This window comes from Pan troglodytes, chromosome 8 (genome assembly GCF_028858775.2).
Source record: "Pan troglodytes isolate AG18354 chromosome 8, NHGRI_mPanTro3-v2.0_pri, whole genome shotgun sequence".
Taxonomy (NCBI): domain Eukaryota; kingdom Metazoa; phylum Chordata; class Mammalia; order Primates; family Hominidae; genus Pan; species Pan troglodytes.
In genome coordinates, this window is record NC_072406.2 from 57,818,881 (window position 1) to 57,838,325 (window position 19,445).

Consider the following 19,445-nt stretch of genomic DNA (forward strand, 5'->3'; position numbering starts at 1 on the left):
TTTCTAGATTGAGTTTGCTAATATTTTGTTGAGTTTTTTTAAATCTATGTCTATGAAGGATATTTATGTGTAGTTATTTTTTTCATGATGTCTTTGTCTAGTTTGAAGCAGGGTGATATTGAACTCATATAGTGAGTAAGAAATTGTCTCTTTCTCTTGTATTTTCTAGGATAGATTTCTAAAATTAGTGTTATTTCTCCTTTGAATTTTTGGTAGACTTACCATTAAAACCATCTGGACCTAGAAATTTCCTTATTAGAAGTTCTTTAAACAATATTTTTATTTTAAAATAGTTTTAGATTACAGAAATATTTATGAAGATAATATAGTTTCCACATACCCTATACCTAGTTTGCCTACTATTAACATCTTATATTATCATGGCATATTTGTTACAAATAAACCAATATTAATACAAAGACTGGTTCTTTGTCTCAGTTGAGAAAGAGTTCAAGACACAGACACACACAAGGAGTGGGTTTAGGAGTGGAAAGTTTAATAGACAAAGTGGAAGAAAGAGAAGAAAAGCGTTCTCATGTTGATAAAGTGGGTTGCCCAAGAGAGGATCTCTGGTTTGTGGCAGAACACAGTTGATTTTGTACAGAGGCTTGAGGATGCAGTGATTGATTGACATAGGGCCCAGGGGATTGGTTTGTGTATGTGTGCCATTCACATAGCCTGCGAAAGATGGACCCTCCCACGATAAAAGACTAGGTTATTTTATTGTGCAGATGTGCCTTCTACCTGAAGGTTGCCATGATATCTGCACACGTTTTTACCTGGAGGTCGCCAAGACACCGGCACATGTGGTGACAAGGAAAAGAGGGTGGTAAATGCCATATTGAAGGTACCTGGCTTCCAGGTACAGCTGCTTGCATTTACATATGAAAGCCCCTAGTTCGCATATCTATCATGCTGCTTTCTGTTAGAAAAGAAATGGTTTAGGGCTGCTTTCATTAAAGGAAAATTCCACTGAGAACTTTTCCCCTTTCTATCTGCCTAAAAATAATTTCTTAATAAGTCCTGTACTGTCTATATTAAGCCAAACATGAGTTCATACTGATGTCTACAACTCTCATTCATTACCACATGGATCATTCTAGCCTCCTTCCCATTATTACCAGTAATCCCCAGCTCCAACAGTGTGAAACCTAGCTCCCATCTGTCAATTATTTATGCAAATTTCAATCCCTGTATACATGTATCGTGGCATCAGAATTGTTAAAACATACCCCTGTGAGAAATAACTATCAATTAGAATACAGTGCTTATGTACAATTTCTTTAGCCTTTAGGCTTACAGGCTCCATTCATAGCAAAGTTACTTAAATCAGCAACTTTTTAGCCCAGTGAGGTTTTTTTTTTAATACTTTTATTACATTCTGCATTCCATGTTAGGATCTTCTAACCTTTTCTCATTTTTAAATTATATTTTTCTCTGTGCATTTTAGTTGAGGAAGTTTTTACTGACCTATCTTCAAGCTCACTGATTTCTCACTTGTACCAACTCTGCTGATGAGCCCATCAGAGGCATTATTTATTTATTTTTTTTATAGTGGCTTTTTTATTCCTAACTTAAAAAAAAAAACTTTCTCTTAGAGCATTTCCTAATAAATGTTCTAAGAGCATTACTCACCTTGCATGTATGTTATTTACTTTTCTATTACAGGCTTTAACATATTAGTGATAGTTATTTTAAATCATCTGTCTGATAATGCCAACAACTGTGTCATATCTACCTTGGTAAATATTCTATGTGTACTTGAAAATAATGTATATTTCACTTGCGTCTGTGTGAAGAGACCACCAAACAGGCTTTGTGTGAGCAACAAGGCTGTTTATTTCACCTGGGTGCAGGTGGGCTGAGTCCGAAAAGAGAGTCAGTGAAGGGAGATAGGCATGGGGCCGTTTTATAGGATTTGGGTAGGTAAAGGAAAAATGGGGGTTGTTCTCTGGTGGGCAGGAGTGGGGGGTCACAAGGTGCTCAGTAGGGGAGCTTTTGAGCCAGGATGAGCCAGGAGAAGGAATTTCACAAGATAATGTCATCAGTTAAGGCAGGAACAGGCCATTTTCATTTCTTTTGTGGTGGAATGTCATCAGTTAAGGCAGGAACTGGCCAGCTGGATGTGTACATGAAGGTCACAGGGGATAGGATGGCTTAGCTTGGGTTCAGAGGCCTGACATTCCTGTCTTCTTATATTAATAAGAAAAATAAAATGAAATAGTGGTAAAGTGTTGGGACAGCGAAAATTTTTTGGGGGTGGTATGGAGAGATAATGGGCGATGTTTCTCAGGGCTGCTTCTAGCAGGATTAGGGGTGGTGTGGGAACCTAGAGTGGGAGAGATTAAGCTGAAGGAAGATTTTGTGGTAAGGGGTGATATTGTGAGACTGTTAGAAGAAACATTTGTCATTTAGAATTATTGATGATGGCCTGGATACGGTTTTGTATGAATTGAAAAACTAAATGGAATAAGAGAAGGAGAAAAACAGGAATTAAAGGTCTAAGCATTGGGAGGACCCAGGACATCTAATTAGAGAGTGCCTAAGGAGATTCAGCATAGTCCTGCCAGCAAAGATTATTTATTTACTTTAAGAGTTTAGAGTGGCAGTTTGGGGATAGCACCAGGAGATATCAGCTGTGATGGCTTGGAGAAACAGTGTAAACTGGCAGTGTAAACAAGAGCAGGACACGTATGAGTAGCTGAGAACAGTGAACAGGAGTATGACTAGAGAGAAGATAGTAGGGATGAAAAGTTTTTTGGGGCACAGTACAAGTTGGTCTGGTGTCTGGAATGAGACTGGGGCTTAATAAAAAGGAGCGCCCATACAGGAGCTCAAATGGGCTGTACACTGTAGCATTCTGAGGACAGGCCTGAATTCTGAGAAGGGAAAATGGTAAAAGCATTGTCCAGTCCTTTTTAAGTTGGTGGCTGAGCTTGGTGAGGTGTGTTTTTAAAAGACCATTAGTCTGTTCTACCTTTCCTGAAGAGTGAGGACTGTAAGGGATATAAAGGTTTCACTGAATACCAAGAGCCTAAAAAAATGCTTGGCTGATTTGCCTAATAAAGGCTGGTCTGTTATCAGACTGTATAGAGGTGGGAAGGCTAAACTGAGGAATTATGTCTGACAGAAGGGAAGAAATGACTGTGGTGGCCTTCTCAGACCCTGTAGGAAAGGCCTCTACTTATCCAGTGAAAGTGTCTACTTAGACTAAGAGGTATTTTTTGTTTTCTGACTCAGGGCATGTTGAGTAAAGCCAATTTGCCAGTCCTGGGCAGGGGCAAATCTCTGAGCTTGATGTGTAGGGAAGGGAGGGGGCCTGAATAATCCCTGAGGAGTAGTAGAATAACAGATGGAACACTGAGAAGTTATTTCCTTGAGGATAGATTTCCACGATGGAAAGGAAATGAGAGGTTCTAAGAGGGGCTAGTGGCTTGTCCTACAGCATAGCCTGCCTTTGCTGGTGTGTGGCAATTAGGCCTGGTGGAACTGCCATCAATAAACCAAGTGTGATCAGGGTGAGAAACAGGGAAGAAGGAAATGTGGAGAAATGGGGTGAACGTCAGGTGGATCAGAGAGATGCAGTCATGAGGGTCAGGTGTGGTATCCAGAATAATGTGGGAGGCTAGATTGAAGTTCGTGCCAAGAACAATGGTAATTGTGGGAGACTCAACAAAGAGTGAGTATAGCTGAAGGAGCCAGGGAGCAGAAATTATATGATCAGGTACGAGGAAGAAAATAGATTTTGGAAGTTATAAGAAATGTAGAGACTGAGTTGAGCATAGTTTGTGATTTTTAGGGCCTTTAAAAGTATTAAAGCAGCAGCAGCCACTGCACACAGACATGAGGGCTAGGTTAAAACAGTAAGGTCAAGTTGTTTGGACAGAAAGGCTACAGGGTGCAGTCCTGGCTCTTGTGTAAGAATTCTGACCACACTAACCATGCCTAGGAAGGAAAGCAGTTGTTGTTTTGTAAGGGATTGAGGTTTGGGAGATTAGTTGGACATGATCAGCAGGGAGAGCATGTGTGTTGTTATGAGAATTATGCCAAGATAGGTAACAGATGAGGATGAAATTTGGGCTTGACTGAAGTAAAGGGGGCTGTCTGTGAAGGCTTGTGGCAGTACATCCCAGGTAATTTGCTTAGCCTAATGGGTGTCAGGTCAGTCCAAGTGAAAGTGAAGAGAGGCTGGGAGGAAGGGTGCAAAGGAATAGTAAAGAAAGCATGTTTGAGATCCAGAACAGAATAATGGGTTGTAGAGGGAGGTATTGAGGATAGGAGAGTATGTGGGTTTGGCACCATGGGGTGGATAGGCAAAACAATTTCGTTGATAAGGCACAGATCCTGAACTAACCTGTAAGTCTTGTCTGGTATTAGGACAGGTAAAATGGGTGAATTGTAAGGAGAGTTTATAGGCTTTAAAAGGCCATGCTGTAATAGGTGAGTGATAACAGGCTTTAATCCTTTTAAAGCATGCTGTGGGATGGGATATTGGCATTGAGCGGCAAGGGAAACAGGCCTTTGAAAAGAAGTTCCAGGGGCTCTGGGAGTGGCTGCCAGGTGAGTTGAACAGTCCAGTTTCCAGTGGGGTCCCGCAGAGATGGGACATGGCTTAGAAGGAATCCCAAGCTGCGGGTATTCCTTGGCCTGGTGGCCAGATTTCTGGCACTGGTAGCAATCTCCTGGGGGAGGCGGTTCTGGAGGAATGCCTGACCACTGCGGTTTAGGCGTTTGGAAGTTCTTGTGTGCTGGAGATGTGGCTGGGTTTGTCTCACAGTGGAGGCAAGGAATTGCAACTCAGAAATATGTTGCTACTTGGCTGCCTCTACTCTATTATTGTACACCTTGAAGGCGAAGTTAATTAAGTCCTGTTGTGGGGTCTGAGGGCTGGAATTTAATTTTTGGAGTTTTATTTAATGTCAGGAGCAGATTGGGTAATAAAATGTATATTGAGAATAAGATGGCCTTTTGACTTTTTAGGTTCTAGGGCTGCAAAGCATCTCAGGGTTGCTGCCAAACGAGCCATGAACTGGGCTGGATTTTTATATTTGATGAAAAAGAGCCTAAATGCTATCTGATTTGGGATAAGAAAAAGGATCATTAACCTTGACTATGCCTTTAGCTCCAGCCACCTTTTTAAGAGTAAATTGCTGGGCAGGTGGGGGAGGGCCAGTCAAGGAATGAAACTGTAAGCGGGATGGGGTGTGAGGAGGTGAGGTGATAAAAGGATTATAGGGTGGAGGAGCGGAGGCTGAGGAAGAATTAGGACCTAGCTCAGCCTGGCGAGGATGGGAGAGGTCAGATGGGTCTGTAGAAAAGGAAGATTAGAAATACTCAGCAACACTTGGGGTTGGGACTGAGGGGACAGGTCGGAAGGAAAGAAGGAAGATTTGGGATGAGTTGCATTGGGCACAGAGACTAGGGAGGGACCGATGTGTAAAAGAATGCCTGGACGTCAGGCACCACAGACCATTTGCCCATTTTACAAGAATTATTTAGATCTTGTAGGATGGAAAAATTGAAAGTGCCATTTTCCGGCTATTTGGAACTACTGTCGGGTTTGTATTGGGGTCAAGCGGCATTGCAGAAGAAAATAAGACACTTAGATTTTAGGTCAGGTGTGAATTGAAGAGGTTTTAAGTTCTTAAGGACACAGGCTAAGGGAGAAGAAGGAGAAATGGAAGGTGGAAGCTTGCCCACAGTGAAGGAGGCAAGCCCAGAGAAAAGAGAGTAGAGACACGGAGAAGGGGTGGGGGGTTCTTGCCCTCCAGAAAAGCAGAGAAGGGGTTGGGGCATGGAAATAAGGGGTTGGGGCACAGAGATAAGAGGTCGGGGCGTGGAAATAAGGGATCGGGGCCCAGAGATAAGAGGTCAGGGTCCTGCCCCTCCCCCAGAAAAGCAGGAGTGGCCACTAAGGGTGAAGGAGAAGGGGTTGAGGGGTTCTTGCCCCTCCCCAGAAAAGCAGGACCTGCAACTAAGGGTGAAGGAGAAGGGGTTAAGGAGTTCTTGCCCCTCCCCCAGAAAAGCACAGAAGGGGTAGAGACATGGAGAGAAGGGTTGGGGTTCTTGCCCCTCCCCCAGAAAGGCAGGACTTGCCACTAAGGGTGAAGGACCAAGGCAGGCATCCTCGTGTGGTCTGACACCTCTGAAACCTGGGTGAATAATCACAGAGGCGTCCCTGCAATGATTAAACAGCAAGGGAAGGCTGCCTTCCTTAGTCTGTGACTGGCACCAGAGTTTTGGGTCCATGGATGAAACGTGTCTCCTTTGTCTCTACCAGAAAATGAAAGGAATTGAAATTAAGAGAAGGGAGACATTGAAGTGTGGCACCAAGACTGAAAGGAGAAAGAGGTTGAGGGATAGTGAGGGAGGTTGGAGAGGAGAGTAAAAAGAGGCCACTTACCGGATTTGAAATTGGTGAGATGTTTCTTGGGCTGTTCAGTCTGAGACTTGAGGTCGTAGGTGGATCTTTCTCATGGAGCAAAGAGCAGGAGGACAGGGGATTGATCTCCCAAGTGAGGTCCCCCAATCCGAGTCATGGCACCAAATTTCACTCGTGTCCATGTGAAGAGACCACCAAACAGGCTTTGTGTGAGCAACAAGGCTGTTTATTTCACCTGGGTGCAGGCGGGCTGAGTCCGAAAAGAAAGTCAGTGAAGGGAGATGGGGTGGGGCCATTTTATAAGATTTGGGTAGGTAAAGGAAAATTACAGTCAAAGGGGGGTTGTTCTCTGGTGGGCAGGAGTGGGGGTCACAAGGTGCTCAGTAGGGGAGCTTTGAGTGAGGATGAGCCAGGAAAAGGAATTTCACAAGACAATGTCATCAGTTAAGGCAAGGACCGGCCATTTTCTCTTCTTTTGTGGTGGAATGTCATCAGTTAAGGCAGGAACTGGCCATCTAGATGTGTACATGCAGGTCACAGGGGATATGATGGCTTAGCTTGGGCTCAGAGGCCTGACAGTATATTCTGCTGTGGTCTTGCAAAGCATTCTGTAAATGTTGTTTGTATCTATTTAGTTTATGGTGTCATTCAGTTCTTTTGTATACTTGCTTTTTTCTTTTTCTTAGTTAAACCCATTACTAACATAGGAGTGTTGAAGTCTCCAATTATATGTGTGAATTTCTCTATTTCTCCTTTCAATTCTGCCCTTTTTTTGTTCCAAGTATTTTGGAGCTCTTTAGTTAGGCATATGTGTATGTACTTTTAGGATTTTTGCATCTTCCTGACGAATTGACAATTTTATTATGTAATGTTCTTCTTTATCCTTGGTAATTTTTTTTTTGCTCTGAAGTGTACTTTGTCTGATACTAGTATATTCACCAAAGTACAATTTAGTATTTGCATACTATCTCATTTTTCATTCCTTACTTGTAACCTATCTATACAAGCATATTTGAAATTTATTTCTTGTAAACTGTATATAGTGCAATCATGTTTATTTGTTTAATGAATCTGAAAATCTATCTTTTTTATTAAGTTAAAACACATAATATAAATTTTTGCCATATATTTATTTGCAAATATAAAATTTGTCATCTTAACCATTTTAAGTCTATAATATACTAATGTTAACTATATGCACATTGTTGTTCAACAAATCTTTAGAACTTATTCATCTTGCAAAACTGGAATTCTATACTCATCGAACAACAACTCCCCTTTTCCATTTCCTTCCAGCCTCCAGTAAAGACTATTTATTATACTTTCTGTTTCCTAGAGTTTGACTACTTTAGATGCCTCATAAAATAGAATCATGTAGGATTTGTCCTGGCAATCTCTGTCTTTTAACTTGTGACTTTAGGCCATTTCTATTTAACTTAATTATTGATATGTTTGGATTTAGCTATGCCATATTATTATTTGTTTGATTTCCCCCGTTTTGCTTTTTTATTTTTCCCCATTTTCTGCCTTCTTGGATTATTTTGATTTTTTTGTATTATCTTTTAATTTACCAAGCATGCTTTTGCTATATCTCTTGGAATAGATTTGTTTAGTGTTACTTTGAAAATTATAATGAACATATTTTACTTTTCACAGGTTAATTAGAATCAACGTTTTATCACTTAAGTGGAATGTAGAAAACCCACAACCATATGTGTCACTTTACCCTCCCCACTTTATGTTATAGCTGTCTTTTAGGTTACATTTATATACATTGAAACATTTATTTAATGTTATTATTTTTCTTTTAACTATCAAATGTATTTTAAAGAATTCAAGAGGATAAGAATAGCCTATTATATTTACCAAGATATTTTCTATTTCTCTCTTATTATCCCTGTTGTACCATTTTCTTTTGGTATCATTTTCTTTCTGTCTGAAGAACTTCCTTTAGCAATTCCTTTACAGCACATCTGCTAGCAAAATATTCTTAGTTTTCCTTCATCAGTAACTCTGTCATTTCACCTTCAATTTTTAAAGGTTGTTTTGATAACTGTAAAATTTCAAGTTGACGGTTGGGCATGGTGGCTCACGCCTATAATCCCAGCACTTTGGGAGGCTGAGGCAGGCAGCTCACGAGGTCAGGAGATCGAGACCATCCTGGCTGGCACAGTGAAACCCTGCCTCTACTAAAAATACAAAAGAAAAAGTTAGCCGAGCAAGGTGGCAGGCCCCTGTAGTCCCAGCTGCTCAGGAGGCTGAGGGAGGAGAATGGCATGAACCCAGGAGGCAGAGCTTGCAATGAGTTGACATCGCACCACTGCACTCCAGCCTGGGTGACAGAGTGAGACTCCATCTCAAAAAAAAAAAAAAAAATTCAAGTTGACAGTTATTTTCTTTTTCTTTTTGTTTGTTTGTTTGCTTGTTTTTGTTTCGAGACAGGGTCTCACTCTATCAGCCAGGCTGGAGTGCAGTGGCACAAACGTGTATATACTTTTAGGATTTTAGCTGCAGGATTTAACTGCAGCCTCGGCCTCTCGGGCTCCAGTGATTCTTCCACCTCGGTCTCCTGAGTAGCTGGGACTACAGGCATATGCCACCACATTTGGCTAATTTTTAAATTTTTTTGTAGAGACAGAGTCTCACTATGTTGCTCAGGCTAGTCTCAAACTCCTGGGCTCATGTGGTCCTCCTGCCTCAGCCTCCCAAGGCTCTGAGATTACAGATGTGAACCACCATGCCTGGCCCCAAAAGTCTTTTTCTTTCAGTAATTGAAAAATATTATGCTATTTCCTTTTGTAGTTTCTGGTTAGAAATCTACAGGAGGCCATTATTCTAAGTGAATTGATGCAGGAACAGAAAACCAACTACCACATGTTCTCACTTATAAGGGAAGCTAAAAAATGAGTATACATGGACATAAAGATGGGAACAACAGACACTGGGAACTACTAGAGTAGGCAGGATGGGAGGGGGTGAGGGTTGAAGAACTACGTATTGGGTACTATGCTCATTATTTGGGTGATGGGATCATTCATACAGCCAATCTCGCTGACACACAATTTACCCATGTAATAAACCTGCACATGTAATCCCAGAAACTAGAAGTTGAAAAAAACAAAAAACACAAATTGTTCTTTCCTTATAGGTGATGTGGCTATTTTCTGGTTGATTTCAATTATTTTTTCTTTGTCCTCTTGTTTACAGTAATTTGATTATGATTGGTCTAAGCATGAAATTTCTTTGAGTTTATCCCATTTGAGATTCACTCATCTTCCTGAATCTGTAGGTTTACGTAGTTTCCCAAACTTGGGAATTTTACAGCCATTATCTCTTGAAATGTACTTTTTAGCACTGTTTTCTGCTGTCCTGAGACTCTGATGACAAGAATGTTATACCTTTATTATTTTCCCCCAGGTCTGAGGCTCTGTTCATTTGCTTTAAATGCTTTTTTTTTCTGATTTCCAAATTGGATAATTTCTACTGATCTATTTTCAGTTTCACTTACCACTTAATCTGTCATCTCAATTATGCTTTTGAGCTCTTTCAATGAGTTTTATATTTCAGTTATTGTATTTTTTAGTTCTATATTTTCATTTGTTTTTCTTTTCATATCATTGCTGAGACCATTTTTCTTTAAATTTTAGCGTGTCTGCAATTGCTTGTTAGAACACTTTTAAATAGCTGATTTCAAGTATGTGTCAGATAATTCCAACATCTGTGCCATCTCAGTGTTTGTATCTGTTGTGTCCATTTGCTGAGTAGTTTTGGACTGAGGTATCATGTTTTGAGGCTTGAAGCAAAATCATTTGGAGAATGTTGATATATTTATTTTAGGAAGAAATTGACCTGGTTAAATTTGGGCCAAAAGTTTTATCCCACCTGAAATGGTGTCCCATCAGCTCAGTCTTCAAAACTTTTAAAGAGCTATTCAGATCTGTCCCATTTGTGTATTATCCCGTTGTGTTGTGGGTTCTGGCCAGAAATCTTTCTGTTAGTTCAATTTTCAATGTCTTTGTTATACTGATTAGTGCCAGATCCAATCATGTGTAGTTTTGGAGTAAACTTTGGGATTATTTAACATAATGGAGTTTCTTTCTTAAGGTTCTTCATCATTACAGTCTCCTCAGTACATCTTTTTTCCTTGAGGCTCTTGTTTTAGGTTCTGTAGCCAGAAACATAGAGCCTTAGTTACTCTTCTCTGTTGCTTACTTTTGTGACTGTACCTATGTCCTGGAGCAACACACAAGAGGACAAGAAGACTGAAAAATGGTAAACTCGCCACTGATTTGGTGGGGCTTTGGATTCTGATCTTCTTTCCAATCCTGCTACTACTAATTTTTTAGAGTATGATAATAGCTGCTCAATATATATTCTATTTCATAGCTGCATTCAGTGGTAGAGACAGTGTGGAATGTGTTTTCTCCATCCTATCTAAAACTGGTTCCTACAAGTTATTTATTCCTCTATTGTCACGCATCACCTACACCTAATATTGTCCTCCAGTTTTTTAACATCTTATGTTCTCACCTCATTTTCTTTCTTCCCAAATCAATACTATGTCACTATACTGTTAAGTGACATTTTATATTGTAATTCCCTTGCCTAGCCCTGCCCTGAGTTCAAAGATTCAACTCACCAAGGCATTTCATAATAGGAAATGCCTGATAACTACTTTTCTACACTAATTACTTAGCACATTAGTAATATAATTAAAGCAAGCTATTATAATTTCCCACAGGCATGTTAGTTTCATTGAAAACATTTTCAAGTTGAACTAAACAATGGAAGAAAATATACTCTCTGAAGAATTAATTATCTGTTCATTTATCCCCATTGGAGTGACCAGTAGGCCAGGAAATGAACTTACCACTTTCTAGCTTAAGCCCAAATGGGCAGAGAAATTCTGTGGCAGCTCTTTACTTGTGGCGTTAATGGATGACAGGGGTTTTAGGCAACCCTAGAGAACTCTATCCCCATCTCTGAAAATGTTGTATCACAATTACCACTAACTAGCACTGAAGCCACTTCTGCTCATGGCTCTCAGAGCCAGCTGGTGCAAAGTAGGCAAAAATAAACTTTCCCTTTCTTCTCTCATGTCTCCAGTCTTTCTATCCCCTACAAGCAGCATGATTATAATAAGCACCTCATTTAAGACTGATACGACCTGTGATACAGATTTGCTTATACTCTGCCTTGTTCTTGTATGTAAAACAGCTCATTAGTTCCTCAGCTTCATTTCCATTACTGTTAATGTTCTGGAAAAACTAATTTACACTTAGCGAAAGAGAATTAAAATGAGTGTCAGAAGAATGAAATATGACATTGGTTCTCAAACTGTGGTCCCTGGACCAGTAGCAATACAGCACCTTGTTATAAATGCAAATTCTTGGACCCTGCATACGGAATTAGAAACTCCTGGGATAGGGCCCAGCAATCTGTGATTTCACAAACCTTCCAAGTGGTAGTGATGCATGCCAAATTTGAGAACCACTGCGAGTAGGAAATTAGTTATTGGCTGGCAGTGGCATAATGAGCAAAAACAGTGCATCCTAGGTGTGGGTTGCTTGTCAAATTGTAAAGACCTATTGAACTGGTTTCCTACCACGCTTGGAAGACAACATGTCACCAGCATCAAGTGGTGGTGGGGTGGAGAGGGTAGGCAGAGGGTATATGGGTAGGCTGGGTGTGACGGGCTGGCAATGCCAAAACCTCCATTCTATGTCTGCTCTCTCTCTTGGCCTGGATTTTAATCTCCACAGTCTGCTGATAACACTTCGGCACTTATCCCCAGTAGCATCTTTCTGGTAAAATCCACTTATCTTTGTTCCTGGCTTGCCCTCCTTCAGGAGAGCTTGGTGCACTTCACAGACACTTTTTTTTTTTTAATTTTTAATTTCTATGGGTATGCAGTAGCTGTAAATACTTATGGGATACATGAAATATTTTGATACAGGCATACAATGTGTAATAATCCCCCCAAAAGAAATGGAATATCCATTACCTCAAGCACTTATCCTTTGTGTTACAAATCATTCATTTATACTCTTTTAGTTATTTTAAATGTAAAATTAAATTATTATTGACTATAGTGACTCTGTACAAACACACTTTTAAAACCAGACTTCACAACTATGGTATCATCCTGTTCTCCGTGTATCACTTCGATAACCCACTGAGACTCCTTGCCTGGCTTCTTACCAGTTTTTAACATCATATAAATTTGTATTTAGCTAGGAATGGATTTTATTAATATATTATAATGACCTAAATTATTATGCCTCGTGATGAAAATATATGCTACATTACAATTTGTAATTGAATAGGATTAAAATTTTATTACAAGAAAAATTCTTATTTTACTTTAGAGAAATTTTCAGCAAATGGAATGTATTCATGACAACACTGAAATTTTTCATGTGCTCCTGCATTGGGATTTCTTTCTAAACATCATGGAAATAAAGAATATGAAGGCACAATCAGTTTTCTTGAAAATAGACCACAATTCATTATCAGTATAAAGGTTAGCCTCTGAAAAAACTCCAATATTTTTCTAAAAGTTTCCTTAAAGTTATCAAACAAGAAATGGGTTATTTGAACAATAAAGAGTTGGAGAATATTTTTGTTGTCAGCTCATAACTATCTCTGTACTGTTCTTCCCATTGAAGTTAAGAATTTCTCAACAGTTAGAAAAATTTTTCACATAAATACACTCACAACTCAGATGACTGTAACACTTTGTTTTGTAAGATTATGTTTCTGAAGAACACATAATTTTTTATTTTTTATTTTTTGTAAGGACTTTTATGTCTTGAGATTAAAACTATGTATCTTTATAATTTGTATGAAAATGTCAGCTTGTATTTAGCATTTATTTTTTCTATTTATCTTTCTTGGGGCATAATTTATATTTAACAAAAAGCATAGTTTATAAGTTTAAAGTTTGATTAATTTGAAAAATGTATACATATGTGTAGCCACTACTTTAATTAAGATATAGAACATTTCTAAAACTCCAAAAGCTCTCTTCTTTCTTTCCTCAATTACTGCCTTTTGCCCCAAGAGAAAAACACGGTTCTTGTTTCCACTATCATATAATAGTTTCATCTATTTTAAAACTTCATATAATCCAAATCATGCAATATGTACTCTCTGTGTCTAGCTTCTTTGATTCTGCATGTTTTGGAGATGCCTATACCTTTTTGCAAACATCAGTAGTTGATTTCATTTAATTTCTAAGTAGAAATCCATTTCCATGGTGACTAACAATTTGTGGCCATCTTCTTTATACTCATTGGCCTTTTATATACCTTCTTCAATGAAGTATTGATAATTTCCATTTATTTATTTGGGGTGATTGTTTTCTTCTTATTGAATTGTAAGAGTCCTTCCCATATTCTTGGTACAAGTCCTTTATTAGATATGTGTTTTGGAAATATTTTCTCAAAATCTGTTGCTCATCTTTATTTTCTTAAGAATTTTTTGAAAAAACAAACAGTTCTGTAGACTGGCCATCTGGGTGGTTTTCCAACTGGTCTTACATGAGATTATTCATACAATTACAGATATCTTACAGCTTGACTGAAACTAAAAGGCCCCAAACAACCCTATTTACATTCTGGAAGTTGGTACTAGCTATTATCTGACATGCCTCTCCTCCTCTAGTAAGCTAGGCTGGACTTCTTCACAACATAGAGGTCTCAATGTTCTAAGAGGCTGAAAGCAGACATTGTGATGCCTGTTAAATCCTAGTCTCAGAAATGTTACATCATTTGAGTTGCATATTTTTACCCTTTTTATTGTTCTTTTTTCACTCATGATTTTTCAAGTTCCTTTCTGGTATCATTTCCTTCTGTCTGAAGAAATTTCTTTAGCAAGAGTAGAGGAAGAGTAGGTCTGATGGCAACAAAATATCTTAGTTTTTCTTCATTTGGAAACATATATTTTAAAAATTATAAATTGACAATTTATATTTGTATATACATGAGGTAAAAGGGATGTTATGATTTAAAATACAATGTGGAATAATTAAATCAAGCTAATTAACATATACCCATCAACTCAAATACTTATTTATTTTGTGATGAGAACATTTGAAATGTATTAGCAATTTTGAAATGTACAATACACCATTTTTAACTAAATTCACCATGCTGTGCAGTAGATCTTAAAAAAATCTTATTCCTCCTATCTAACTGAAATTTTGTAACCTTTGGCCATCATCTCTCCATTTCTGTCTCCACCACTGGCAGACTCTGTAACCACCATTCTAATTTGTGCTTCTATCAGTTTGACTTTTTTAGATTCCACATGTAAGTGAGATCATGTGGTATTTGTCTTTCTGTGCCTGGCTTATTTCACTTAGCATAATGTTCTACATTTCCATCTATGTTGCTGCAAATGACAGAATATTCTTCTTTTCGAAGACTGAATGGTATTCCATTGTGTATGTATACCACATTTCTTCATTCACTCATCTGATGATTAACACTTAGGCTGATTTCATAACTTGGCTATTGTGAACAGTTCTGCAATGAATATGAGAGGGCAGACATCTTGTCAACAAACTGATTTCAAATATTTTGGGTAAATAACCAAAAGAGGGATTGCTAGATCATATGGTAAATCTATTTTCAGTTTTTTGAGGAACTGCCATATGGTTTTCCATAATGTCTGTACTAATTTACATTCCCACCAGCAGTATACAGGGATTCCTTTTTCTGTACTTCCTCACCAACACTTGTTATCATTTGTCTTTTTGATCATAGCCATTCTGACAGGTGTAAGATTGTATCTCATTGTGGGTTTAATTTGCATTTTCCTAATGATTCGCAGTGTTAAGCATTTTTTTCATATATTCATTGGTCATTTGTAGGTATTCTCGTGATAAAGGTCTATTCAGGTCCCTTACCAAATTTTTAATTGACTTTTAAATTTTTTTGCTATTGGGTTGTTTGAGTTCCTTATGTATTTTGGATATTAACCCACTATCAAATGTATGACTTGCAAATATTTTTTCTCAATCCGTAGGTTGTCTCTTCATACTGATACTTGTTTCCTTTGTTGTGCAGAAGCTTTTTAGTTTGAGATAATGCCATTCATCTTTTCTTGCCAGTGCTTTGGGGTTTAATACAAAAAATTATTGCCCAGATCAATGTCATGTAGTTTTCCCCATGTGTTTTCTTCAAGTAGTTTTACAGTTTCCAGTCTTACATTTAAGACTATAATCCATTTTGAGTTTATTTTCATATATGTGTGAGATAAGGGTTTGATTCATTCTTCTGCATGTGAATATCTAGTTTTTCCAGCACCATTTATTGAAGATACTATGTTTTCCCACTGTGTATTCTTGGCACATTTGTCAAAATTAATTTACTGTGCATGAGTGAGTTCATTTCTGGGCTTTCTAGTCTGTTCCGTTTGTCAGTGTGTCCATTTTTGGTCAGTACCACATTGTCTTATTTGCTATAGCTTTGTGGTAAAGTTTGAAATCAGATAGTGCAATGCCTCCAGCTTTGTTCTTTTGCTCATGATAGTGATGCTTAAGTAAAACCAAAATTATCCTGGGAATATAAAAAATAATATATCTGTTTACATTTTGGTGTGGGATGAGTAGAATCTTGTTTTCAAATTCCTTCTTTGAAAGGCTATTAAGAAGAATAAATCCTCACTTAACAGTTTTCTAATTCCTTGGTGGTATCCTCTGTCCTTTGGTAACATGTGAAAGTAGAGCACACTTTTCTATTTTTGTTCCTGCTGCACCCCTCATAAGGTGAAGCACGCATAGAGCACTCCCAGGGTCAGTGTGAGCCCAGCACCAGCTCAGGCTGCCGATGCTCCAGAGTCGGATTCCACCTTCCCCTTAAATGGCAGCCACAGGTAGACGTGCCCATCACAACCAACTCTGTGCATTCATAATCTCTGTTTATCCTACAAGTGGTTTCTACATGAAAAATGGCACAATGTTTCTCAGAAGACAACTACATAAAAATCAGCATACTTAAATTCACAGCAAATAATTAATCGATGAAAATACTTACCCAAACACTAATTATAGACTATGCCTTCTGAATATATTTGTCATAAATTTGGAGTAAGGAATCCTCATAGGCACTGAACAATTCAAAAAATCCAAAGCTGTTTGTTAGAATACTGGTGCTTTTGGGTAGAAACTCTCATCCATATCCTGCTAAGGTTGAAGTTGCACAGGTGTTTTCATTTGTCAAAACCCAGAAAATCATATGCTTTAGATTTGTGAATTATGTTGTATTATATGCAATCTTTCCTTTTAAAAATGAGCTGTAAGCGGTCTCCCAGACAGTAGCTCAGCCTCCAGAACTCTCTTCCAGCATGGCCAAAGACACCTCTTCACACAAGATGGTAGCCACAAATCGCAGGAGCAATCACACCAAATTCACAGAAGATCAATTGAAAATCCTTATCAACACCTTCAATCAAAAACCTTACCCAGATTATGCTACCAAACAAAAACTTGCTTTAGAAATCAATACAGAAAAGTACAGAATCCAGATTTGGTTTCAGAATCAAAGAGCTAGGCACAGATTCCAGAAAAGACCAGAACCTGAGACTTTAGATTCAAGCCAGAGCCATGGGCAAGATCAACCTGGGGTGGAATTTCAAAGTAGAGAAGCCAGACGGTGTCATACCACCTACAGCGCCTCTCAATTACACACTCTCATCAAGGCATTTATGAAAAATCCATACCCTGGGATTGATTCCAGAGAACAACTTGCTGAAGAAATTGGTGCTCCAGAGTCAAGAGTCCAAATTTGGTTCCAAAAATTGAAGATCTAGATTTCATCTCCAGAGAAAAGGGAACCTGTTATGTCCTTAGAACAAGAAGACCAGGGGCAAGATTTCTGAGGGACTTCAAGGTACAGAAGATACACAAAATGGCACCAACCTCACTAGCACTCTCATTTCTCTAGAGCCAGAACATGGTGAACACAGTCAAGTTCAGTGTATTTGATATTATCAACTTGGGCCCTAAATCTCTCTCACAGTCTTCCTGGAGTCTATCCTTCTGCTGAAAGTGCAAGGTAAGCCTTCTGAAAATGGTAAAGGACTTGGCCGGGTGTGGTGGCTCACGCTTGTAATCTCAGCACTTTGGGAGGCTGAGGCAGGAAGATTGCTTGAGCCCAGGAGTTCAAAACCAGTCTGGGCAGCATAGTAAGACCCTGTCTCTATTATAAAAAACAAAATAAATAAAAAGGACTGTAGGAGACCGAGACAGGTACAGGAGGCACCACACTACCCTATTGACACAGCCTGGATCCAGAGTTCAGCAGACCTTGAGACAATGAAAATAAACTTAGTAATAATCATTTTTCAATCATTGCAGTAATTATTGATTTGGACAAAAATCAGTTGATGTCAAAACCTTAAAGTGACGCTGCTCTGCCTATGGAGTAGCCATTCTTTTATTCCTTTAGTTTCTTAATAAATTTTCTTTCACTTAAAAAAAACTTTATAGTTCGATGAAGAATGAGATATATACCTCATCTTGAAGAATCTTCTCAAACACACTTATTAATTACAAAAGGAAAATCAGTAATTTTGCAGTGAAGAAATATGGCCAACTCCACCTTAACCAACTGGCTGAAAGTCACTGCACCAGTAATGGCACAAACCAACATGAGCTGCTTCCTGATATGATACACTAAAAAGGGCACAGTCTCTTCTGCATATTGCTGACAGAAAGTGGGTAAGCTGAAACTGAAACTAATAATTAGGCAATGTCAAGCAAACACAAATTCAGGTTGACAGTCTGCAAAGTAACATCCATGTACTCTTCAACAATGGATTGATCCTAGCTCAGGAGGCTGAGGCGAGAGGATTGCTTGAGGCCAGGAGTTCCAGATCAGCCTCGGCAACATGGTGAGATCCCATCTCTACAAACATCACTGACTACACTGTGCTCTGCCCAGGGATCAGACCTCGAGTGCTGTCCTTGGAGTACCCAGCACTGGCCGAATGCTCTTCTATGTCCGGTTCATGTAAGGCTGGGGAGCAATGACAATTTTAGTGAATCCACATGCTCTGACTACATTTCAATTCACCAATGAAAGTCATTTTCTAATATTAATTACACTACTTGAAAGTTACTTGTTTCACTAATGAAAACCCATTTTTGACATTCAATATGTTCATTTGCAAAACATTAAAACAATTTTTTATAAATGTATCTATTGTTATTTTAAAAATTCTGGTTAAATATATGAAACATAAAATTTACCATCTTTTTGTTTTGTTTTGTTTGAGACAGAGTCTTATGCTGTTGTCCAGGCTGGAGTGCAGTGGTGCAATCTTGGCTCACTGCAGCCTCCACCTCCTGGGTTCAAGTGATTCTCGTGCCTCAGCCTCCCGAGTAGCTGGGACTACAGGCACACACCACCATGCCCAGCTAATTTTTGCATTTTTAGTAGAGATGTGGTTATGCCCTGTTGGCCAGGCTGGAAAATGTACCATCTTAATCGTTGTAAGTATACAGTTTAATAGCATTGAATACATTCACATTGTTGTGCAACCATCACCACCATCTATCTTCAGAACTCTTTTCATCTTGCAAAATGGAAACTCTGTCCCCATTAAATAGTAACTGCCCATTCTCTCCTCCCCCGAACCCCTGGCAATCATCATTCTACTTTCTGTCTATAAAGTTGATGATTTTCACTACTTCATTAAGTGGAATCAGACAATACTTGTCCTTTTGTGATTGTCCCACTTTACTTGGCATAATGTCCTCAAGGTTCATCCCAAGAGGTGTGAGACGAGGCTTTTTCTAGACCCCTTCTTCCTCCAGATCTAAATAATTTCATGCAGCTTTTAGATGGATTCGAAACATAATTTTACTATGGTGAATACAAAATAGTTTTAAGAGAAAAATGGACCTGATGTCTACCATCAAAAACAACAGCTTAACCAAAAACAATACCAGGATCAAAAGTCAGGGTTTAGGCTGTACCATCTTCATTGTCTGAATTAAAGAAATTCATTCACATTGTGGCACATGTTATAATTTTCTACCTTTTTAATGCTGAAT

The 19,445-nt window shown here is 38.7% G+C and overlaps 1 long non-coding RNA gene and 1 pseudogene across 2 annotated transcripts in view; one reads left to right on the forward strand and one right to left on the reverse strand.

Moving 5' to 3' along the window:
* The window catches only part of LOC134807060 (uncharacterized), a 72,237-nt gene that overhangs the window by 39,486 nt on the left and 13,306 nt on the right, over positions 1 to 19,445 (reverse strand). The gene's annotated exons all lie outside the window — the stretch shown is intronic.
* Positions 13,183 to 17,347, forward strand: LOC129136101 (double homeobox protein A-like; annotated as a pseudogene).